Raw genomic sequence first — 19526 nt, 5'->3', positions numbered from 1 at the left:
GGGTCATATGATGTTGCTAAAAAGAACATTATTTTGTGTATTTGGTGTAATGAAATGTGTTTATGCGGTTTAAAGTTCAAAAAACACATTATTTTCCATATACTGTACATTATTGTTTCTCCTCTATGCCCCGCCTTTCTGAAACGCGTCGATTTTTACAAAGCTCATCGGTCTGAAAAGCGAGGTGTGCTGTGATTGGCCAGCTATCCAGTGCGTTGTGATTGGCCGGATAACCCACAGCGCGAAGTTGATGTATTTCCTCAGCGACCAGCACGGATCAGCTCTAGGCATGACGAAGCGATATCGTCCTCTTTTGGAAGGCCAAACAAAGTAGTTTCGCTTTCACAATGAAACACACAGCGCCTTCACGACATGGCGGCGGCGGCAGCAACAATACTACAGCGAAAATAAAAGTTACGCCTTCTTTCTTTGCGTGAACATTTGGGCGCTGTTATGCAAATCTTCCCACATCGTGACGTAGATATGTGGGGGCGTGTTAGAACGAGCCGTTTTAGGTAGGCGTGGCTGTCTTAACTTTTATAAACAATATCTCTTTGGATTTGAGACTTTAGTCTTTGCAACTTTACAGATCTTCTTTATGCACCAAGAGCTTGTAACACTCCAAAGAGAAAGGAAAATTTGAAATAGCATCATATGACCCCTTTAAATATGTGGTTTGGCATCTGCTTTGATATGCATGGTTATACATGGAAGCGAGGCACCTTTTACGTTGGCTTGTCAAACCGCCATAAAACACCAGAAGAAGAAGAAGGTGCATGTGGAGAATGCATGTGACGTCACTCACTGGCAGAGGAAGCGCTGGCGAGTCGATGTTGCAGTTGACTTCCGCTTTCATTTTTCTCCGGCAGGATGTGTGTTCTTGATATGTGTTTGATAACTTTATTTTTAAACAAATGAAGTTGTTTCGTTGCTGTTTCGTGTTGTCTGTGGTTGATTTCAGCATTTGTGTTCACATAAGACTAAGATTGTGTAGCCTATTTGAATGAATGCTGTTTCTGGACTCTCAGGATCCGTTCAGCTGAATGATTAGTTTGTCATTTCTACACAGAGTAAGTGCTGGAGATCTCACTCTTCATCATGAATCACACACAGACACCCCGAGATCAAGAGTTTTCTCCAGGATGCAGGTACTTTCAATACATACTATATCAACCCTAAAAAAAGCAAGACCATAAAGAGACATCAGGAAATTTATTTATTGCTATTTTGATCTTATTAGAACACAAATAATACATATTTGTTTATTTATTTATTCAAAAAAAGTTTTATTTTTGATCTGAATGTTTGTATGTCACGTCGCCCCTTTGCGGGTATAATCTGATTGAAAACCGAATGCTTGTTTGGCAATGTGTTACAACATTTTAGCTACATTTAAAACATTTGTTGTAATATTGTTTTAAACAATCATGTCTATTTATGAATATATTGGCCTACTGTATCATATTTGATACACAAATTTCTAGGGCCTATAATTTATTAACATGATCAAAACTTTGCTGATAAACCTGTTGTACGCAATCTGCCTTTTTATCAAGTAAAGTATATTCGCTGTGAAATCTTTCATGATTTTTATCATTTAAATGTAAGAATAACTTTTATACTGTTAGTAATAATTCAAGATGAACATGTACTGGGCTGAACCAGCTTGAGTTTTCTTGATTTTGCATTTATAATTTTTATGTAAAAAGAAAAAATTGTTTTTCATGTTTAAAAGTAAATGTCGGATATGACACAACATGCTTTTGAGGAATATTTATTTGTCTCTCAATAATCACTGAATTGCAATTAATTGCTTATATGAGCCATTAAAACCTGATGTATGAAATACTATACTAAACAAAAACACATATGCAAACTATAGCCTATATACTTTGTACTAGGGCTGGACAATAATTCAATATCAATATATATCGAGATTTATTTTTTTTTTTTCAATAACGGTGATATGATTTTTAAACACATTACCGATATTTCAATATACATTACCAGTGTTTCCCATATACATTAATTTGTCTGTGGCGGTTGACTTTGTTGAATAAACATGAGCACTACACTTTTCAAATTCAAAATGCGTCGTGGGTATTTTATATTAATGTATCTTTGAAAGGAACTGACTGTCTTCAGAAGTTTCGATTGCATTTTCATTTTTATCAAAGTACCTTTAAGACAAGTCATGCCACTCGGCGGCCATCTTTAAAATGCCCCTCGGGCATGCAAGTGCAGCTCCTATCTCTTTGAATGCGGAAACATCAAATTCTCCAAAACTGTTCATCAAGCTTACGATTAAATTTCATATTTGAAATCACCAATGAATTCTGGCAACAACTGTCTCATAAATGTTGTTTCTTTTGCTCAAATAGTGTTAAAAAAGCAGTCCTAAGTGCACGTCTCAGAACGCTGACTGTTTCTATAGCAACCGGGACTTCTAACGGCAGATGCAGTGACGAGCTGCCTTTACCGATTTGCGATTGGCTCTTTTGCTCAGAAGGCGGGACTTTGTTCGATAGAGCGCCCATATTGAGTGCTGCATTTTTTTCCCCATTCAAAACTATACAAGTGACACGTCTTGGGTATTCTGTAGTTTTTGGCTGCATCCGAAAGCTCTAAAATGCTGCCTTCGGAGGCAGCAAATCCAGAGAAATAAGCTATTTTAACTAGTGACACGGGCCGTGTCCATAGTGTCATTGTGTCACCTGCAATGACGTCATAACCCCTCGATTTCCGGTTTTGTTATGTAGAAAACATGGAAACACCAAAGATGCTTTAATATGTTATGCGTTTTATTAGACAGGTGACGACCGCACAGAGTAGCATTATAACAGAACTTTCAAATGTATCTAAAACAGCGCTGCTTTACCCCACATACGCACGACCGGAAGGAGCGGAAGCGGTCGACTGTGGCATAATAAAAGCTCCGCTGCTTTCAAGCCGTGTGTCACGCACGTTCAGCGGCCTCGTTTCGCTCCGACGGCTTTCAGCCTCACCCTGCTTCATTCTACTACGTTAATAAATCATTAGCTCATCAAATGAACATGATTTGTGCCGGAGTCCCGTCGGATTGCATCGGCTGTGGAGATGAAGACCACAACTCCCATGACTCCACACTCAGTCACAGCGTCATCAAACTACGCTACCTGGTCTTTGTTTATTTTGAATATTTTGAATAAAAAATTACATATTGTGTTTAGGCACGCTCAACTACACCATTTTGCTGATGCCAGTACAAATGGATACAGCACAGTAACATACATCAGAATGTTAAATCATGAGAACCGTATTCACATTGCCTTTCTATAAAGGTGGACGCAATGCTGAAAAAATAATTGAATATCCAGTTAGAGGGTTCAGTCTTCTGGACTGACAGTACAGCAGTACTGAAGTACCTCAACAATGAAGATAAGCATTTCCATACATTCGTAGCAAACAGGATTGCATCCGGTTTCTCAAGTTGAAAATAATCTTATTGGAAAGAATTCGCTTGGGAAAGAAGCAGAAGGCTACAAATGCTGGTCATTCAAAGAACAATCAGGACAGTGGTGTACAGTCTAAGAGGTCAAAAGTCATAACGCCTAAGAGTCTTGTTTTGACACTGGATGATCTATTGGGAGCAGAGGAAGCCATTGTTCGCTATTGCCAGCAAAAGAAATTCAGTAAGGAAGTGTCTGCTCTTTCATCTGGGAAAGTCACAGTGAATCGGCAAAGTTCTATTTATCGGTTGGATCCATTTTTGGATGATGGACTGTTAAGAGCTGGAGGAAGACTGAGTAAAGCAGCCATGCCTGAAGAGGTCAAGCATCCGCTTATACTCGGCAAAGATCAGCATATTTCTATGCTTATTCTGAAGCATGTGCATGAAAGTCTGGGTCGTGGTGGACGAAGCCATACGTTATCCACAGTTAGGAGGAAATTTTGGATTACTAACTTCCACTCAGCTCTCAGGAAGATAATTTCTGGGTGTGGCTTTTGTAGACGCCATAATAGAAGAGCAGCTGAACAAAAAATGGCAGATCTTCCAAAGGAGAGGATCCTTTCCGATCTACCACCATTTACCAACACTGGAGTAGATTAATTCGGACCAGTGTAAGTAAAGAATAGAAGAGTAACTTGTAAAAGATATGGAGTAGTATTCACCTGTATGGCAAGCATGGCAATTCATCTTGAGGTAGCAAGTTCACTGGAAACGGATGCATGTATTAATGCATTACGACATTTCATTAGCAGAAGAGGACAAGTGATACATCTAAGATCGGATAATGGTACTAACTTTATTGGAGCACAAAGAGAACTGAAGGAGGCTCTTGCTACATTGAATCATGATAAAATTCAAGGAGTGTTGTCACAGGTTGGAATTCGTTGGAGCTTTAATCCACCAGCAGGTTCACTCCATGGTGGTATATGGGAAAGAATGATACGTTCTCTAAAAAAGGTTCTCAGCTCTGTTTTACATCAACAAAGGTTAGATGATGATGGACTTCACACAGTTTTCTGTGAAGTGGAATCCATGTTGAATGATCGACCAATTACCAAGCTATCAGACGATCCTAATGATCTAGAGCCTCTCACACCTAATCATCTTCTTCTCTTGAAAGGGAAACCAGCTTTACCACCTGGTGTGTTTGAACCTCATGACCAGTATACAAGACGACGATGGACACAGGTGCAATATCTTTCAGATCTGTTCTGGAAAAGATGGCTACGGGAATACCTGCCTTTGCTTCAAGAGAGGCAAAAGTGGAATCAGAAGAAAAGGAGTTTGGTTGCTGGAGACATTGTAGTAATTATGGACTCGTCGGCTCCTCGTGGTTCCTGGGCTCTTGGCAAGGTCATAGAGGTTTTTCCAGATAAGTATGGTCTGGTGCGTTCTGTGAGGTTGCAGACCAAAACCAGCATCATTGAAAGACCAATAACAAAACTTTGTCTATTACATGGTGTAACTAACTGTTTTCTGACTGGGTGTATGGCAATGTTTTGGCTCATTATTTTCCATTGTATTTGAATTTTTATGTTTGTTCAACATTAACAATTAGGGGTCGGTGTGTAGGAGCCAAATGTGTTTAAAAAGGTGATGTGTTATTCTCATTTTGACCATTGAGTGGCGCTGTGAACATTACAGAGATTTCAGTGTATATAGGTTGCCTTCCTACTGCTGTAGGTAGGTGTTTGACCCGGAAGGGCAAAAGGTTTAGTGCAGCTCCTATTTCTTTGAATGAGGAAACATCAAATTCTCCAAAACTGTTCATCAAGCTTACGATTAAATTTCATATTTGAAATCACCAATGAATTCTGGCAACAACTGTCTCATAAATGTTGTTTCTTTTGCTCAAATAGTGTTAAAAAAGCAGTCCTAAGTGCACGTCTCAGAACGCTGACTGTTTCTATAGCAACCGGGACTTCTAACGGCAGATGCAGTGACGAGCTGCCTTTACCGATTTGCGATTGGCTCTTTTGCTCAGAAGGCGGGACTTTGTTCGATAGAGCGCCCATATTGAGTGCTGCATTTTTTTCCCCATTCAAAACTATACAAGTGACACGTCTTGGGTATTCTGTAGTTTTTGGCTGCATCCGAAAGCTCTAAAATGCTGCCTTCGGAGGCAGCATTCCAAGGCAGGAAGGCATCAAGGCACGTCCGAATCCAAATTCTGCTTCACTTCCGGTCTCCGGAGGTACCTTCTTATGATCGAATTTTGAAGGCAGCATAGATGTATCCTTCGCTGTCTTTGATATCCCACAATCCTGTGCGTTCCATTCCGTGACGGTTGGGATAAAAAATAAAGATGACGTCTGAAAGTTGCGTTTGGTGGTCAGTTTGTGTGTAAATGTATACTTCTGACTAACTTTTTGCACTTTTGATGTGATTTCTAGCAAGAAATCCGTATTATAGTAATTAAATATTCGTTTAGTTATCACCACAACTCGTTCTATTTTGTTGTAGATCACTAAACCGTTACGCTGCTTCAGAAGCCTGTCCGAAATCAGTTTTATGAGGTGCCTTTGTGCTAAAACGCTTCCTGCAAAGTCATTGCCTCATAAGGCAGCGAGGCAGCAAGTCAGCTGCCTAGGCTTTTGAACACAGCTTTTGTTTTATCTAATAAAGTAGCATTCATGAGAGCAGCGTTGCGTAGTGTACAGCCGTTACCGGGGAAGCTGCTGTTTCTGCCACTCCAAACACACCTCCTGCTGGCAGAGCAAGAGTTTGCATTTTCAATAAGCCCGTCTCCAGATACTCACCCACATTTCATCCAAGATGTTCATATCGTTCTTTCTTCAGTCGCAAAGAAATTGCGTTTTTTGAGGAAAACATTCCAGGATTTTTGTCCATATAGTGGACTTCAATGGTGGCCAATGATTTCAAGGTCCAAAATGCAGTTTCAATGCAGCTTCAAAGAGCTCTACACGATCTCAGCCGAGGAATAAGGGTCTTATCTAGCGAAACGATCAGTCATTTTCTTTAAAAATATATATTTATACACTTTTTAACCACAAATGCTCAGCTTGCTCTAGCTCTGCAATGTGCATGCGTGTCTTCACACAGTACGTAATCATGTTGGAAAGGTCACGCGTGGTTAGTTCTTTGTCTTTGTACTTCGTTTAAAAACTCCATCTCATTTTCTCCTCCAACTTTAAAATCATCTGACATCGTTGTTTTACCATTTTTGTAAAGGGCATTTTACTTTTTTTGCTTGTTCACTTTGTACATAAGTGAACAAGCAAATACTGGGCTGGACGATATGACATGACGGTGAGTAATTAATGACAGAATTTTCATTTTTGGGTGAACTAACCCTTTAAGACCATATGTCCATATGTCCTTTTCCCGGACATGTCCTCTTTTTGTACCTAAAAAATTTTGTCCCGCCGGGATTTCTAAATCGCCCAATATGTCAAGTCAAGTCAAGTCAAGTCACCACAGAGAGAGTGTGTCTGAACCCCGAACGTTATCAGGAAGGCTATTCCAGAGTTTGGGAGCCAAATGCGAAAAAGCTCTACCTCCTTGAATGTCCGGGATTTGGCTTTTGCTTTCTACAGTCACCATTCATTGTGTGCGTTTTTGTATTAGAGCCCTGCACAGAACTGTTTTCTTAATCTCGCTCCCGCTGAATTTCTGACCATTACTGCCTGCAACCCGCAACGTGTGTGTTCCTTCGACTTTGCCAGCAGCCATATCGCCCTGCAGCCCAAGACTGGTTGCCCACTGAAGCTAAGCAGGGTTGAGTCTGGTCAGTACCTGGATGGGAGACCTCCTGGGGAAAACTAGGTTGCTGCTGGAAGAGGTGATAGTGAGGCCAGCAGGGGGTGCTCACCCTGTGCTCTGTGTGGGTCCTAATGCCCCAGTATAGTGACGGGGACACTATACTGTCAAAAAGCACCGTCCTTTGGATGAGATGTTAAACCGAGGTCCTGACTCTCTGTGGTCATTAAAAATCCTAGGATGTCTTTCAAAAAAAGAGTAGAGGTGTGACCTCGGCATCCTGTGGACATATGTCCTCTTTTTGGACCTAAAAAAATGTGTCCGGCCAGGATTTAGCTTTCGCTTTCTACAGTCGCCATTCATTGTGTGCATTTTTGTATTAAAGCTCTGCGCAGAACTGTTTTCTTAATCCCGCTCCCGCTGAATTTCTGACCATTACTGCCTGCTCACGCAAACATTCTATTGCATATCATTTTCGCGCATCAGGGAGCCGCTATCAATATGCAGAGTATTATAAATCTCTTATGAATGAGCGCTCGCTGTTCACTTTCACTTTGGATTTGGCGATCATGCACACTCTGTGTAAAGGGAGCACATCTTATAAGATCAGATATCTTTCAATCTGCTGAGCAGCAAATCCTTCAGCATGGTCTCTCAGTCATCTCGCCGTACTCTCGACCCATGATCAGTTCAATCTGACTCCTGCAGCTGGTGTTGGATGCAGGGTTGCCAAGTCCGGGTTTTTTTCCATGGAATTGGGCTACTGTTGCCATGGGTTGATTTCCCCCATGGGTTAAAGGTTTGAAATATTGCATAAATTACATTTCACTGAAATGCTTGTAACATTTAAACATTTTGCATTATACCCCATTATAATCTGTGGTAGATGTAAAGTTTTGTGGAGGATTGCCACTACAAGCCTTTTAGCTTTGTTTATGATCAATTTTCATAACAGTGACTGTAAAATATGTATATTAGGTATGGAAATGACATATTTTGAGTTTGGATATTATATAACCCTCCTCAAACCACCCACAAACCATGACATGATGACAAAATGACATGTTTTGAGTTTTGAGATATGGTCATTGCGCTACTTTAACCCCCCCCCCCATCTCCAATAAATATTTGTATTGTGTTTTTATTTTATATTACATATTCATGTTATTATGGCATCCGTTGTTATGGCGGAGAGTCTATGAAAGAACTTTAGTTTATGGTCTCTGTATACAACATAGTAAAGATGAAAAGATCATAATTTTTTAACGTAAAAACTTAATGTTAATACAGTAATTCAAAGGGTTATTTGTTATAGTTCAGTTCATCATAAGAGATCAGAACCAGAGCCCAGCTGTGTGTTGATGAAGAGTGATGAGTCTATAGATCATTCCCAAAATATCAGGTACAACATTTCATTAACAGACAGAATTGAAATATTTGTTTGTTTGTTTTATCATGTGATTATTTTATTGCATCTGATATTTTAACATTTTCTCACACACTCTCTGTTATAGTTCAGTTCACCAAAAGAAATCAGAACCAGAGCCCAGCTGTGTGTCTATGAGGAGTGATGCTTCTTTGCTTCGTCTAATTGATTTCAAGAGTGATGACTCAAGGTTTAACCTCAAGTTTTAATTTTTTTTTGTAAAAGATATGATTATAGTAATATATTTTAAATTAAACTGTCATAAATATACAACAACACTATAAAAAATTAGTATAAGCAGACATCTAGGTAGGAACTGCAGTAATCTAATGACAATGAGCAGATATAGAGCACAGAGTAGATGTATTTATTTATTTATTTACCTTTATTTAAAAGGTGTTTTTTTATTTTACAGTTTGACCTTGAGCAGGTGCATTTTTAATAATGTCACAACTGTTATTAAGGTAATGAGAAAAATGTCACCAATGTCAGAGTGTTTGATTCTTGATTCAAGGTCAATCCTGCAACACAGATCAGTAACAAAACCCGTCTGTAAGAAATATGACCAGTCTATGAATCAACCACAAGACAGCACGTATCCTGGTGTCAGGTAAACTGTGGGATTTTTTAATGCAGTGCATCATCACATATTACTCATTTACATCATTAATAACTGACATTTCATGAACCCTATGATATGTTCAGTGTCCTAACACAGAAAAAAAGACATTTTGCTCTGTACATTTACCTCTGTAAATCATGCAATAATGTGGTATTTTAATTTTCCAGGCATGAAGTCCTCAACATTTTTAGATCAAATCTGATGAAGAAGTTTGAGTGTCTGTATGAGGGAACAGTGACGCAGGGAAACCCAACACTCCTGAATGACATCTACACAGAGCTCTACATCACAGAGAGTGAGAGTGGAGAGATCAGTAATGAGCATGAGGTGAGACAGATTGAGACACAATCCAGGAGAGCAGCAACAGAGGACACAGCCATCAAATGCAATGACATCTTTAGATCTTTACCTGGACAAGACAAAGCCATCAGAACTGTGCTGACAAAGGGAGTCGCTGGCATTGGAAAAACAGTCTCTGTGCAGAAGTTCATCCTGGACTGGGCTGAAGGAAAAGAGAATCAGGACGTCCAGCTCATATTTCCACTTCCTTTCAGAGAAATAAATCTGATGAAGGACAAAACACTTAGTCTTTCAGATCTTCTTCATGTCTTTTTCCCTGAAACTAAAGAAATTGAAATATCCAGTGATGAATATGAAGTGTTGTTCATCTTTGATGGTCTGGACGAATGTCGTCTTCCCTTATATTTTCAAAGAAATGAGACACTACGGGATGCAAACAAAGAGACATCAGTGGACATGCTGCTGACGAACCTCATTGTGGGGAATCTGCTTCCCTCTGCTCTCATCTGGATCACCTCAAGACCAGCAGCAGCTGACCTCGTCCCCTCTGAGTGTGTCCATCGAGTGACAGAGATACGAGGCTTCAATGAGCCACAGAAACAGGAATACTTCAGGAAGAGAATCAGTGATCAGATTCTGGCCAATACAATCATCTCACACCTGAAGTCATCAAGGAGCCTCTACATCATGTGCCACATCCCAGTGTTCTGCTGGATCTCAGCCGCTGTTCTAGAGAATATGTTGAGTCCAGCAGAGAGTGGAGAGATTCCCAAGACTCCCACTCAAATGTACACACGCTTCCTGATCCTTCAGACCAACATCAAACGTGAGAAGGACCATGAGAAGAAGGTGACAGATGAAGACACGATCCTCAAACTGGGGAAAGTGGCTTTTCAGTAGCTTGTGAAAGGCAACCTGATCTTCTATGAGGAAGACCTGAGAGAGTGTGGCATTGATGTGACAGAAGCATCAGTGTACTCAGGATTGTGCACTCAGATCTTCAGAGAGGAGTTTGGCTTGTATCAGGGGAAAGTCTTCTGCTTTGTTCATCTGAGCATTCAGGAACATCTAGCAGCTCTATATGTGCACCTCTCCTGGACAAACCACAACAGAAATGTGTTTGACCAAATCACCAAACAGAGTTTACGGTCTAAAGAGAGGGAACAGTTTCTACTCAGCTCATCAGAACATTTTTCATTATTTGAGTTGCATCAGAGAGCTGTGGATGAGGCTTTACAGAGTAAAAATGGAGATCTGGATCTTTTCCTGCGGTTCCTTCTGGGTTTGTCAGTGGAGTCTCATCAGATTCTCCTACAACGAATAATGACGCTGAAAAGAAGCATCTCTGACAGCAATGAGATAACAGTTGAGTACATCAAGTGGAAGATCAGGACCATTGACTCTCCAGAGAAATCCATCAATCTGTTCCACTGTCTGAATGAACTGGGTGATCATTCACTAGTGAAGGAAATACAACAGTATCTGAAATCTGGAAATTTAAGTGAAGCCAAACTCTCTTCATCTCAGTGGGCAGCTGTAGTTTTTGTGTTGTTGACATCAGAGGAGGAACTGAATGAGTTTCGTCTTGATAAATTTGTTAAAGAAAAGAATAAACCTGAACATATGAAAGTTCTTCAGAAGTTGCTGCCTGTGATTAAAGAATCCAGATCAGTTCAGTAAGTATCAATGAGAACAATCACTTCACTGTTAAAACATTAAGAAAAAAAAGAGCCCTGTATCTTAGTAATCTAAGATCAAATAAATCTTAGTAAAATAAGTCTCTGATGTCCCCAGAGTGCATATGTGGAGCTGACGTTTGCGCATGAAGCGTTGCTATTGATTCATAAACATAAAGGAACTTTACCATTTTTTAGCGGGATATTTTCTTCGATAATGAAATTTAACCACATTGTCCTCAGCAGCTCAGATGGAGGGAGTATATGGAGACTCCTGTGTTCGTTGGTGCAACAGAAAACACAACACTTGTATTGCATCTTTGGCGCTGACATTGTATATCTCTAGTTCCCTTTCTAACGGTCTCTCCTGGGGAAAAATTCCTGTTTTACTCAGTACTGAAGCCTGATTTGTTCACGTTTGTGTAGCTGCACAAACCAATGGCGCTTTAGCCCGCCAGAAAGGGCGGAGCCGACCACTATATAAGCCGGCTCGGAGCGCCATTTATCAGACCATTCTCCTTCAGTGACGAGGATCATCTCTTTGCTGACTCTGCAAGGAAGCCAAAGAAGAAGAAGCTGAAGGAAGAAGCTCCACCTGCTCACCGCCGTCGAAGAGCCCTGGCAGAGAATTTTTCCCTGTGGCCATCCGGCGCTTAACAGCAAGAGCAAATTTCCTAAAAGAGCAGCGTGCGTTGTTGCAAATGTCGCACCGCAAGTGTGGCTCGTGCAAGCACCCCTTGCACAAGACTGATGGGCACTGATGTCGCCTGTCTGGGCAGCGCCCATGCAGAGGTTGCATTCACTGAAGGTTCATGCTCTCATTTCGAGAGTCTCAGCCTTTCCTGTCTCCGCTCGCGGATTGCCTTTTTCCACGAAGTCGGTCCTCCCCGCTCAACTCTCCCATTTCCTTTCTCACCTAAGAGAAAGAAACAGCGAAGCAGCGGGTCTTTCTCTCTGGGTTCGAGCGGTGCCATGTCGGCTCGTACCCAGCCCTCCCCGTGTCCTCTCATCTCGCCTGGTATGCTTCACACGGGAGGACCAGTGCCCCTCTTCTGTTGCGAGCAGTCTGGTCTCTTTCAGCGCTTCGGGAGAGGACGTCACTGTCGATGACATCACCGCCGACGACTCCCCGGCGAATCCCCTCCCTCTGCTCAACCCGTGAAGCCGAAGCCGGATGCCGAACTCATCCGCGTACTGTCTAAGGCTGTAGAGGACTTAGGTCTTGAATGGTCGGCCCCAGAAGAGACCGCCCATGGCCTATTGGACGAGTGGTTTCTTCCGGGAAGCCATCAACAGTCCTCACGTCAGCGGCCTGCCCCGTTCTTGCCTGCAGTTCACGAAGAGCTCACTAAGACGTATCGCGCCCCCAATTTGGCCCGGGTTAACCCCTCTACAGCATCGGCTCTCAGTTCCGTTGACGGCGCTGACGACAGAGGGTACAGCAGACTTCCCCCTCTGGAAGAGGCGGTCGCTGCCCACTTATGCCCACCATCTGCCCTCGGTTTGAAGGCCCATGCAGCGCATCCCTCCAAGCCCTGCAGGACCACCTCGGCCATAGCCAACAGGGCTTATGCAGCGGCCGGTCAGGCCGAATTGGCACTGCATACAATGGCGGTCCTCCAAGTGTTTTAGGCCAAACTTCTCTGCAGCATGGATGAGTCAGGCCAACAGCACCAGGAGGCTTTTAAAGAGCTGCGCACAGCAACAGACCTGGCTCTACGCGCAACGAAATCAATGGCGCAGGCGATCAGAATGACGATGGCCAGTTTAGTTGTGTTGGAGCGCCAGCTCTGGCTGAATTTGACCGAGATCAGGGACGCTGAGAAAATGGCCTTCCTCGACTCGCCAATCTCGCTGAAGGGCTTGTTCGGTCCCGTTGTGGACGGGTTCAAGGAGCGTTTTTTTGAGGCTCAGAAGACGTCGCAAGTGCTGCGTCACTTCCTCCCCAAGCGCTCCGCTTCCACGACTGCTAGTCGCCAGAAGACCCCCACCACTCAGCCTGCTAAGCCAGCGCAGCCTCAGTCACAGTCGCAGCGGAAGTCCTAGCCCAGGCTTCAGCAGCGCCCCCGGACGGTGACACGCTTTCCCTTCCCGAAGCGTCAAGGTCCCTGCCCTCGAGTAGTGCTGGACCCTGAGACTCCTAAGCCATCCTGATCCAGCAGAGAAGAAGAGGAGGGGATCAGTTCTCGCCTCCGTCGGAACTCCCCCGAAAGCAGCTTGCTTTCACACTCCATCCCTCCAAGCACCTCTGAGCAATGGAGTTTTGCCCTCTGGGGGTCACGTCCTGCAGGTGCAGCGCGTACCCAAATATTTTACCGCTGTGATAGCGGACCCACATACTCAAAAGAGCAATTTTCCACTTTACACTCTCTCGCTCACTAATTCAGGCTCCCCGCCCTCCCGCGGCGAGCCTTTATTCGAAAAAATTGATCCTCTCGCATCCCGGCTATCGGCCTGGGCAGCCATACCGGACGTGTCAAGTTTGGTTCTAAACACAATTCAATGAGGCAACTCGTTTCAGTTCGCTCGCAGGCCGCCTCACTTCAGAGGTATTATTCAAACTTCTGTCTCGGACAACAAAGCTCACGTTCTCCGACAGGAAGAGCAGTCACTGCTTGCAAAATGTGCAGTGGATATAGTACCACCAGCAAACAGCGTGTCAGGCTTTTTCAGCCGCTACTTCCTTGTCCCAAAAAGAGATGGCGGGCTCAGACCCATTCTGGATCTCATGCATTTGAACCACTTGCTTATGCGCCGGCCATTCAAAATGTTAACTGTCAAACAGATCCACGTGCACATTTGCCCCGAGGACTGGTTTCTGACAGTGGATCTGAAAGACGCGTGCTTTCACATCAACAAAACCCGCCATCACAGACCGTTCTTGAGATTCGCATTCGAGGGCGTGGTCTATCAGTGTGCAGTCCTTCCGTTTGGACTGTCTCTGGCCCCGTGCACTTTTACGAAGTGCATAGACACGGCTTTTTCACCTCTGATACTAATGGTAATCCACATATTGAACTACCTCGACGATTGGCTGATTCTAAGCAGATCGGAATGGGAACTGATCACTCACAGGACGCTGTTGCTCAGCCACTTAGAGCACCTCGGGTTGAAGATCGACCCGCAGAAGAGTCAGTTGTTTCCCAGAGAGCAGGCTGTCTTTCTGGGAGTAACTTTAGACTCTGTTCGAATGCGAGCATAGATCCCTATACAACCCCCCACCTCTTTCAAACAGGCGTGCAGTTGGGTCTGACCTCCAGAAGGAAGGTGGTTACAATGGATGCCTCCAACTCGGGTTGGGGTGCCCTGTTGGAGGGCAATCCGGCGTTCAGCTCCTGGTCAGCCCCAGAGCAACGCCTACATATCAACTGCCTAGAAATGTTGGCGGTTTTCCTAGCCCTGAAAACCTTCCTGCCGGCCTTGAGGGGGCACCACGTCTTAGTCCGGCCAGACAGCATGACAGTGGTGGCTTTCATCAATCACCAGGGCGGGTTCAGATCGCACTCCATTTACAGGATGGCTCGACACCTCCTTCTATGGGCACAGAAATAATTCCTCTCGTTAAGGGCGGTTCACGTGCCGGGCAGGTTGAACCTTGGCGCAGACATGCTGTCCAGAGGCATTGTAGCCGCAGGCGAATGGGTGCTACATCCTCAAACGGTTCTGAAAATCTGGGCTGTCTTCGGGAAGGCAGAGGTCGACCTCTTCACCTCAGAAGACAACTCTCACTGCAGAACATACTTTTCGATACAGTGAGATACTCTGGCCCACAACTGGCCCAGTGCTCGCCTTTACGCTTTCCCCTCCCAGTCGCCCTGATTCCTCAGGTCATCAGGCGGGTCAGGGAGACCAAGTGCTCACTCCTCCTAGTGGCCCCGCTCTGGAGAAACCAGGCCTTGTTCCCAGAGATAGTGCAGCTTTCAGCAGCAGCCCCGTGGCCCATTCTGCTGAGGAGGGATCTTCTCTCACAGGCGAAAGGCATGATTTGGCATCCCCGGCCAGAGCTGTGTATGGTGCCTCGACGGGAGCCTAATTAGCTCCCAGCGAGAGTAAGCAATACCATTTTAGAGGTGAGAGTGCCGTCTACAAGACACCTTTACAGCCAAAAATGGTCTGTCTTCCTTAACTGGTGCTCTGCACGTAGTCTGGACCTAGTATCATGTAACATCTCCCACGTGCTAACCTTTTTACAGGAGCTGTTGGATAAGGGGCGCGCCCCTTCCACGCTCAAAGTGTATGTGGCAGCTATCGCAGCGAACCATTCTCTCAAAACTGGCCAATCGATCGGCAGGAACGACCTGGTCGTTAAGTTCTTGAGAGGCGCTCGGAGGCTGAACCCTCCTCGTCCTCAGACTGTGCCGTCCTGGGACTTATCTATAGTCCTGTGGGCCCTATGAGGGCCCCCCTTTGAGCCGCTCAATTTGGCTGAATTGCGGTCCCTATCGCTTAAAATGGCCCTCCTCCTAGCCTTAGCATCGGTTAAGTGAGTGGGTGACTTGCAAGCGCTTGTCAGTTAGCACAAACCAAGACATGGTTATGTTCCGAAAGTCCTCTCGACTCCGTTCAGAGCAGAGCTGATCACCCTGTTGGCGCTCCCCGTTACAGATGGTGAGCAGGGTACTAACTTGCTTTCTCCAGTAAGGACACTGAGAGTGTATTTAGAGCGCTCTAGTTTAGGCAGTCAGAGCAGCTCTTTGTTTGCTTTGCATACCGCCAGAAGGGACTGCCGGCCACAAAGCAGCGACTCTCTCGCTGGATTGTAGATTCGATAGCCTTGGCTTACGCCTCAGAAGGCTTACAATGCCCTATAGGTGTGAGGGCCCACTCCACAAGGGGGATGTCCTCCTCCTGGGCATGGTCCAGCGGGATTTCTATTGGTGAGATTTGTGCGGCTGCCGGCTGGTCGTCGCCATCCACATTTGCCAGATTTGATCATTTGGATGTACCTGCACTACAGGCACGGATTCTCTCTGTTTAGACTGCCATTCTTCCCCCTTGGGCGTAGTTGGTTATATTTGTGCTTATCAGCTACTAGCTTATAGCACAGTATGCTCATGTTCTTGGGAGTCCTTGTCTAGTGCTCCAAGACTGGGGTCGCAGGACAGATTGTTCTGTATCTGCTCATAGCGTGGCGTGATTTGATGTGTTCCCCAATGTGTTGCACGAAACAGGAGAGACCGTTAGAAAGTGAACGCTCCGGTTACTAACGTTACCTCGGTTCCCTGAGATAAGGGAACGAGCATTGCATCACTTGCGGCCCTATAAGCTGCATGCAAATCGATGACTGTTGCTTCAGTCGAATGATCTGATGAATTGGTTTGTGCAGCTACACAAACGTGAACAAATCAAGCTTCAGTACAGAGTAAAACAGGAGTTTTTCCCCAATGCGTTATACGCAACGCTCGTTCCCTTATCTCAGGGAACCGAGGTTACGTTAGTAACCGGAGCATTATGGCGGATTGCTGCCTCTCACTCAGGACTGTGTTTATGCTAATAGGGCAGAGATCATCACAAATGGGCGGGACTTTTTCCCCTTAGTGACGTGTAAAGTGGGAGAATCTGAAATTGCTTGTTCTGAGAGATGGTGGATTTTTACCATTATAGGCTGATTGTTTTCTCACACTGCGGCCACACAACTGTTCAAACAGCTTATAAAAGTGATTTTTGCATAATAGGTCCCCTTTAAGTGCTGTAGCTATTATTTTAGTGGTCGGCATTTTTATGTATTTTCAATACAGTGACACTGTAAAAGATTTCTTCAGGCATTCAAACAAAGTCAGAGAAGTCACATATAAATAATTCAGGTTTTCAAATTAAAAAATGTTAAAATTAACATGTAGGAATTTAAATATCTCTTACCTGGCATAAAAGCCCAAGCAGAAATCGAGAGCAACCAAACAAGTGGAGAAGCAGCTCAAATCTCCTAAAATCTGATGAATCAGTTAATCGAGCAAAACAGCACCATACTTGAAAACACACTTTTGAAGACAACAGTTGAAATCTACCAGGTAGTTTATTAATTAAAATTGCATGTTATTTATATCTTTTGAGTTTTTTGACATTTTACAGAAGGACACTTGGAATGACAAGAGCTAGACTCAAACTTATATTAAAACACATGAACCTTCTGCCAGTTCACAGACCAGCATGCAGATTGGTTTTAATCATGTTAAACCAGTTAGAAGGTGAATTACATTAATTAAATTTTTAGTCAATTACAATACAATTGCATACAATTACAATTTTACTCTGTTAATAGATAAATGTTGATTTAATCCAGTCTTGACTTTTTTGTGTTTATAAAATTGCCCATGAAATTTTGAAACTTTGAAATTAAGAAATGCCTGTGCAGTTTTTTTTCTCATTGTATGAATTAATTTAATTATATTGGAACTGCAAGCTGTTGTTCATTGCAGCAAGTTTTTTGATTGCTTTTTTGATAGCTGTTTGATAGTGTTTCACATGTATGATTTTCATCTCTCTACAGGTTGAGTGATTGTGGTGTCACAGATGAAGGTTGTGCTGCTCTGGCTTCAGCTCTGAGATCAAACCCCTCACACCTGAGAGAACTGGATCTGACTGGGAATAAACTAGGAGATTCTAGTATGAAACTGCTGTCTGCTGGACTGAAGGATCCTTACTGTAAACTGAAGAAACTAAGGTAAGATTTTGCATAAAACAGACGTATAGTGCATATGATAAATATGTATAAGAAATATTATTTATCCTGCTTGAATGAAACTTTGGATGTTTTGTGATCATGTTTTGTGTTCTGTGACATTTTAGACCTCAGTCAAATGATCCATCAAACATTGATTTGTGCTGTATGTTTGTACTTTCTCTTTAATAATGGATTCAGAGCTAAACTGATCTGACCTGAGAGAGTGAAGAGTGTGTCATTGTTCTCTACAGGTTGTTTAATTGTGGCATCACAGATGAAGGTTGTGCTGCTCTGGCTTCAGCTCTGAGATCAAACCCCTCACACCTGAGAGAACTGCATCTGTCGTGGAATAAATTAGGAGATTCAGTGAAGCTGCTTTCTGATGTACTACAGAATCCTCACTGTAAACTGGAGAAACTGTGGTAAGATCATATGACACACTGTAAAGTATACTGAATGTGAAGTGCAAAATAATAAATTACAACTTGAAAACAAAATTCCAAATCCAAAAACAAAGAATTTTAAACACAATGGCAAATCTAAACACAAAACAAGTCAAAAAACACAATGACAAGCCAGACAAAATGGAAAAGGTAGGTATTGTTTGCAAATGGAATACTTATCACTGATTGTCAATCAAGATGTACAGAAAGTAAAAAAAAAATGTTTCTTGTACATGTGTGCAGTTCAATTCAATTCAATTCACATGTATTTGTATGGCACTTTTCACAATACAAATTGTTGCAAAGCAGCTTCACAGAACATTTTAATTTCTACATTACATTTAGGAGAAGCTTATCAGTGGTGACTATGTCATGGTCATGTCCATAGAGTATGGCATATATATGCAGAGAAAATCATCTAGTTTGTTAATGACATGTATTCAAACAAACTGTGAACACAATTAACAGCAATGATTATATGCTGCAATTAAACTTATAGAAAAATTTGGTAGTTTTGTATGTTGGTTCAAGGTTGGCATCATCTGAAGTCCTCTTAGGGGTTGGCATCATCTCTTCTCAGGTGTTCGGTCATCTTAGATCTTCATAAAGTTTGGATCCAGACTGAAGCTTGTGTAATTCCTAGTTACCTCGGGATGCCCATCCCGTGGCAGAAACAGAGAAGCAAATAGAGAAAAATTAGCATAGCTGCAGTTCCAACTAAGCAAAAAATAATGTGTTCAAACCAAGAAGAGAATGTGCATTTGATCAGATATAACTGAAGTACAAGATTATGAGATACTTTGTGAATGCTTGGCTAAAGAGATGTGTTTTTAATCTAGATTTAAACAAAGAGAGTGTGTCTGAACCCCAAACATTATCAGGAAGGCTATTCCAGAGTTTGGAAGCTAAATGTGAAAACGCTCTTCCTCCTTTAGTGGATTCTGCTATCCTAGGTACAACTAAGAGTCCAGAGTTTAGCGACCTTAGGGAGCGTGATGGATTGTAGCATGATAGAAGACTAGTTATGCATGCAGGAGCTAAACCATTTACGGCCGTATAAGTAGTAGGGGTTGCACAGACTAATCGACTAATCGACTAGTCGACTTCAATGCTCTGCCATGACGCTTTAAGCTTGACGTCGACTAGTCGCTGGTCCTATAGAGGGCGCAACAGGATAAGAAATCTTTG

General features: G+C 43.1%; 1 pseudogene; it reads left to right on the top strand.

Annotated features, from left to right (window-relative positions):
* Positions 1-8754: 8754 nt before the first annotated feature.
* LOC107689345 (protein NLRC3-like) overlaps positions 8755-19526 on the top strand; it is a 58421-nt pseudogene continuing 47649 nt past the window's right edge.

This window comes from Sinocyclocheilus anshuiensis, unplaced genomic scaffold (genome assembly GCF_001515605.1).
Source record: "Sinocyclocheilus anshuiensis isolate Anshui unplaced genomic scaffold, SAMN03320099.WGS_v1.1 scaffold709, whole genome shotgun sequence".
NCBI lineage: Eukaryota > Metazoa > Chordata > Actinopteri > Cypriniformes > Cyprinidae > Sinocyclocheilus > Sinocyclocheilus anshuiensis.
Note: the sequence above shows the minus strand (reverse complement) of the source record. Positions and strands in the feature narration are given on the sequence as shown.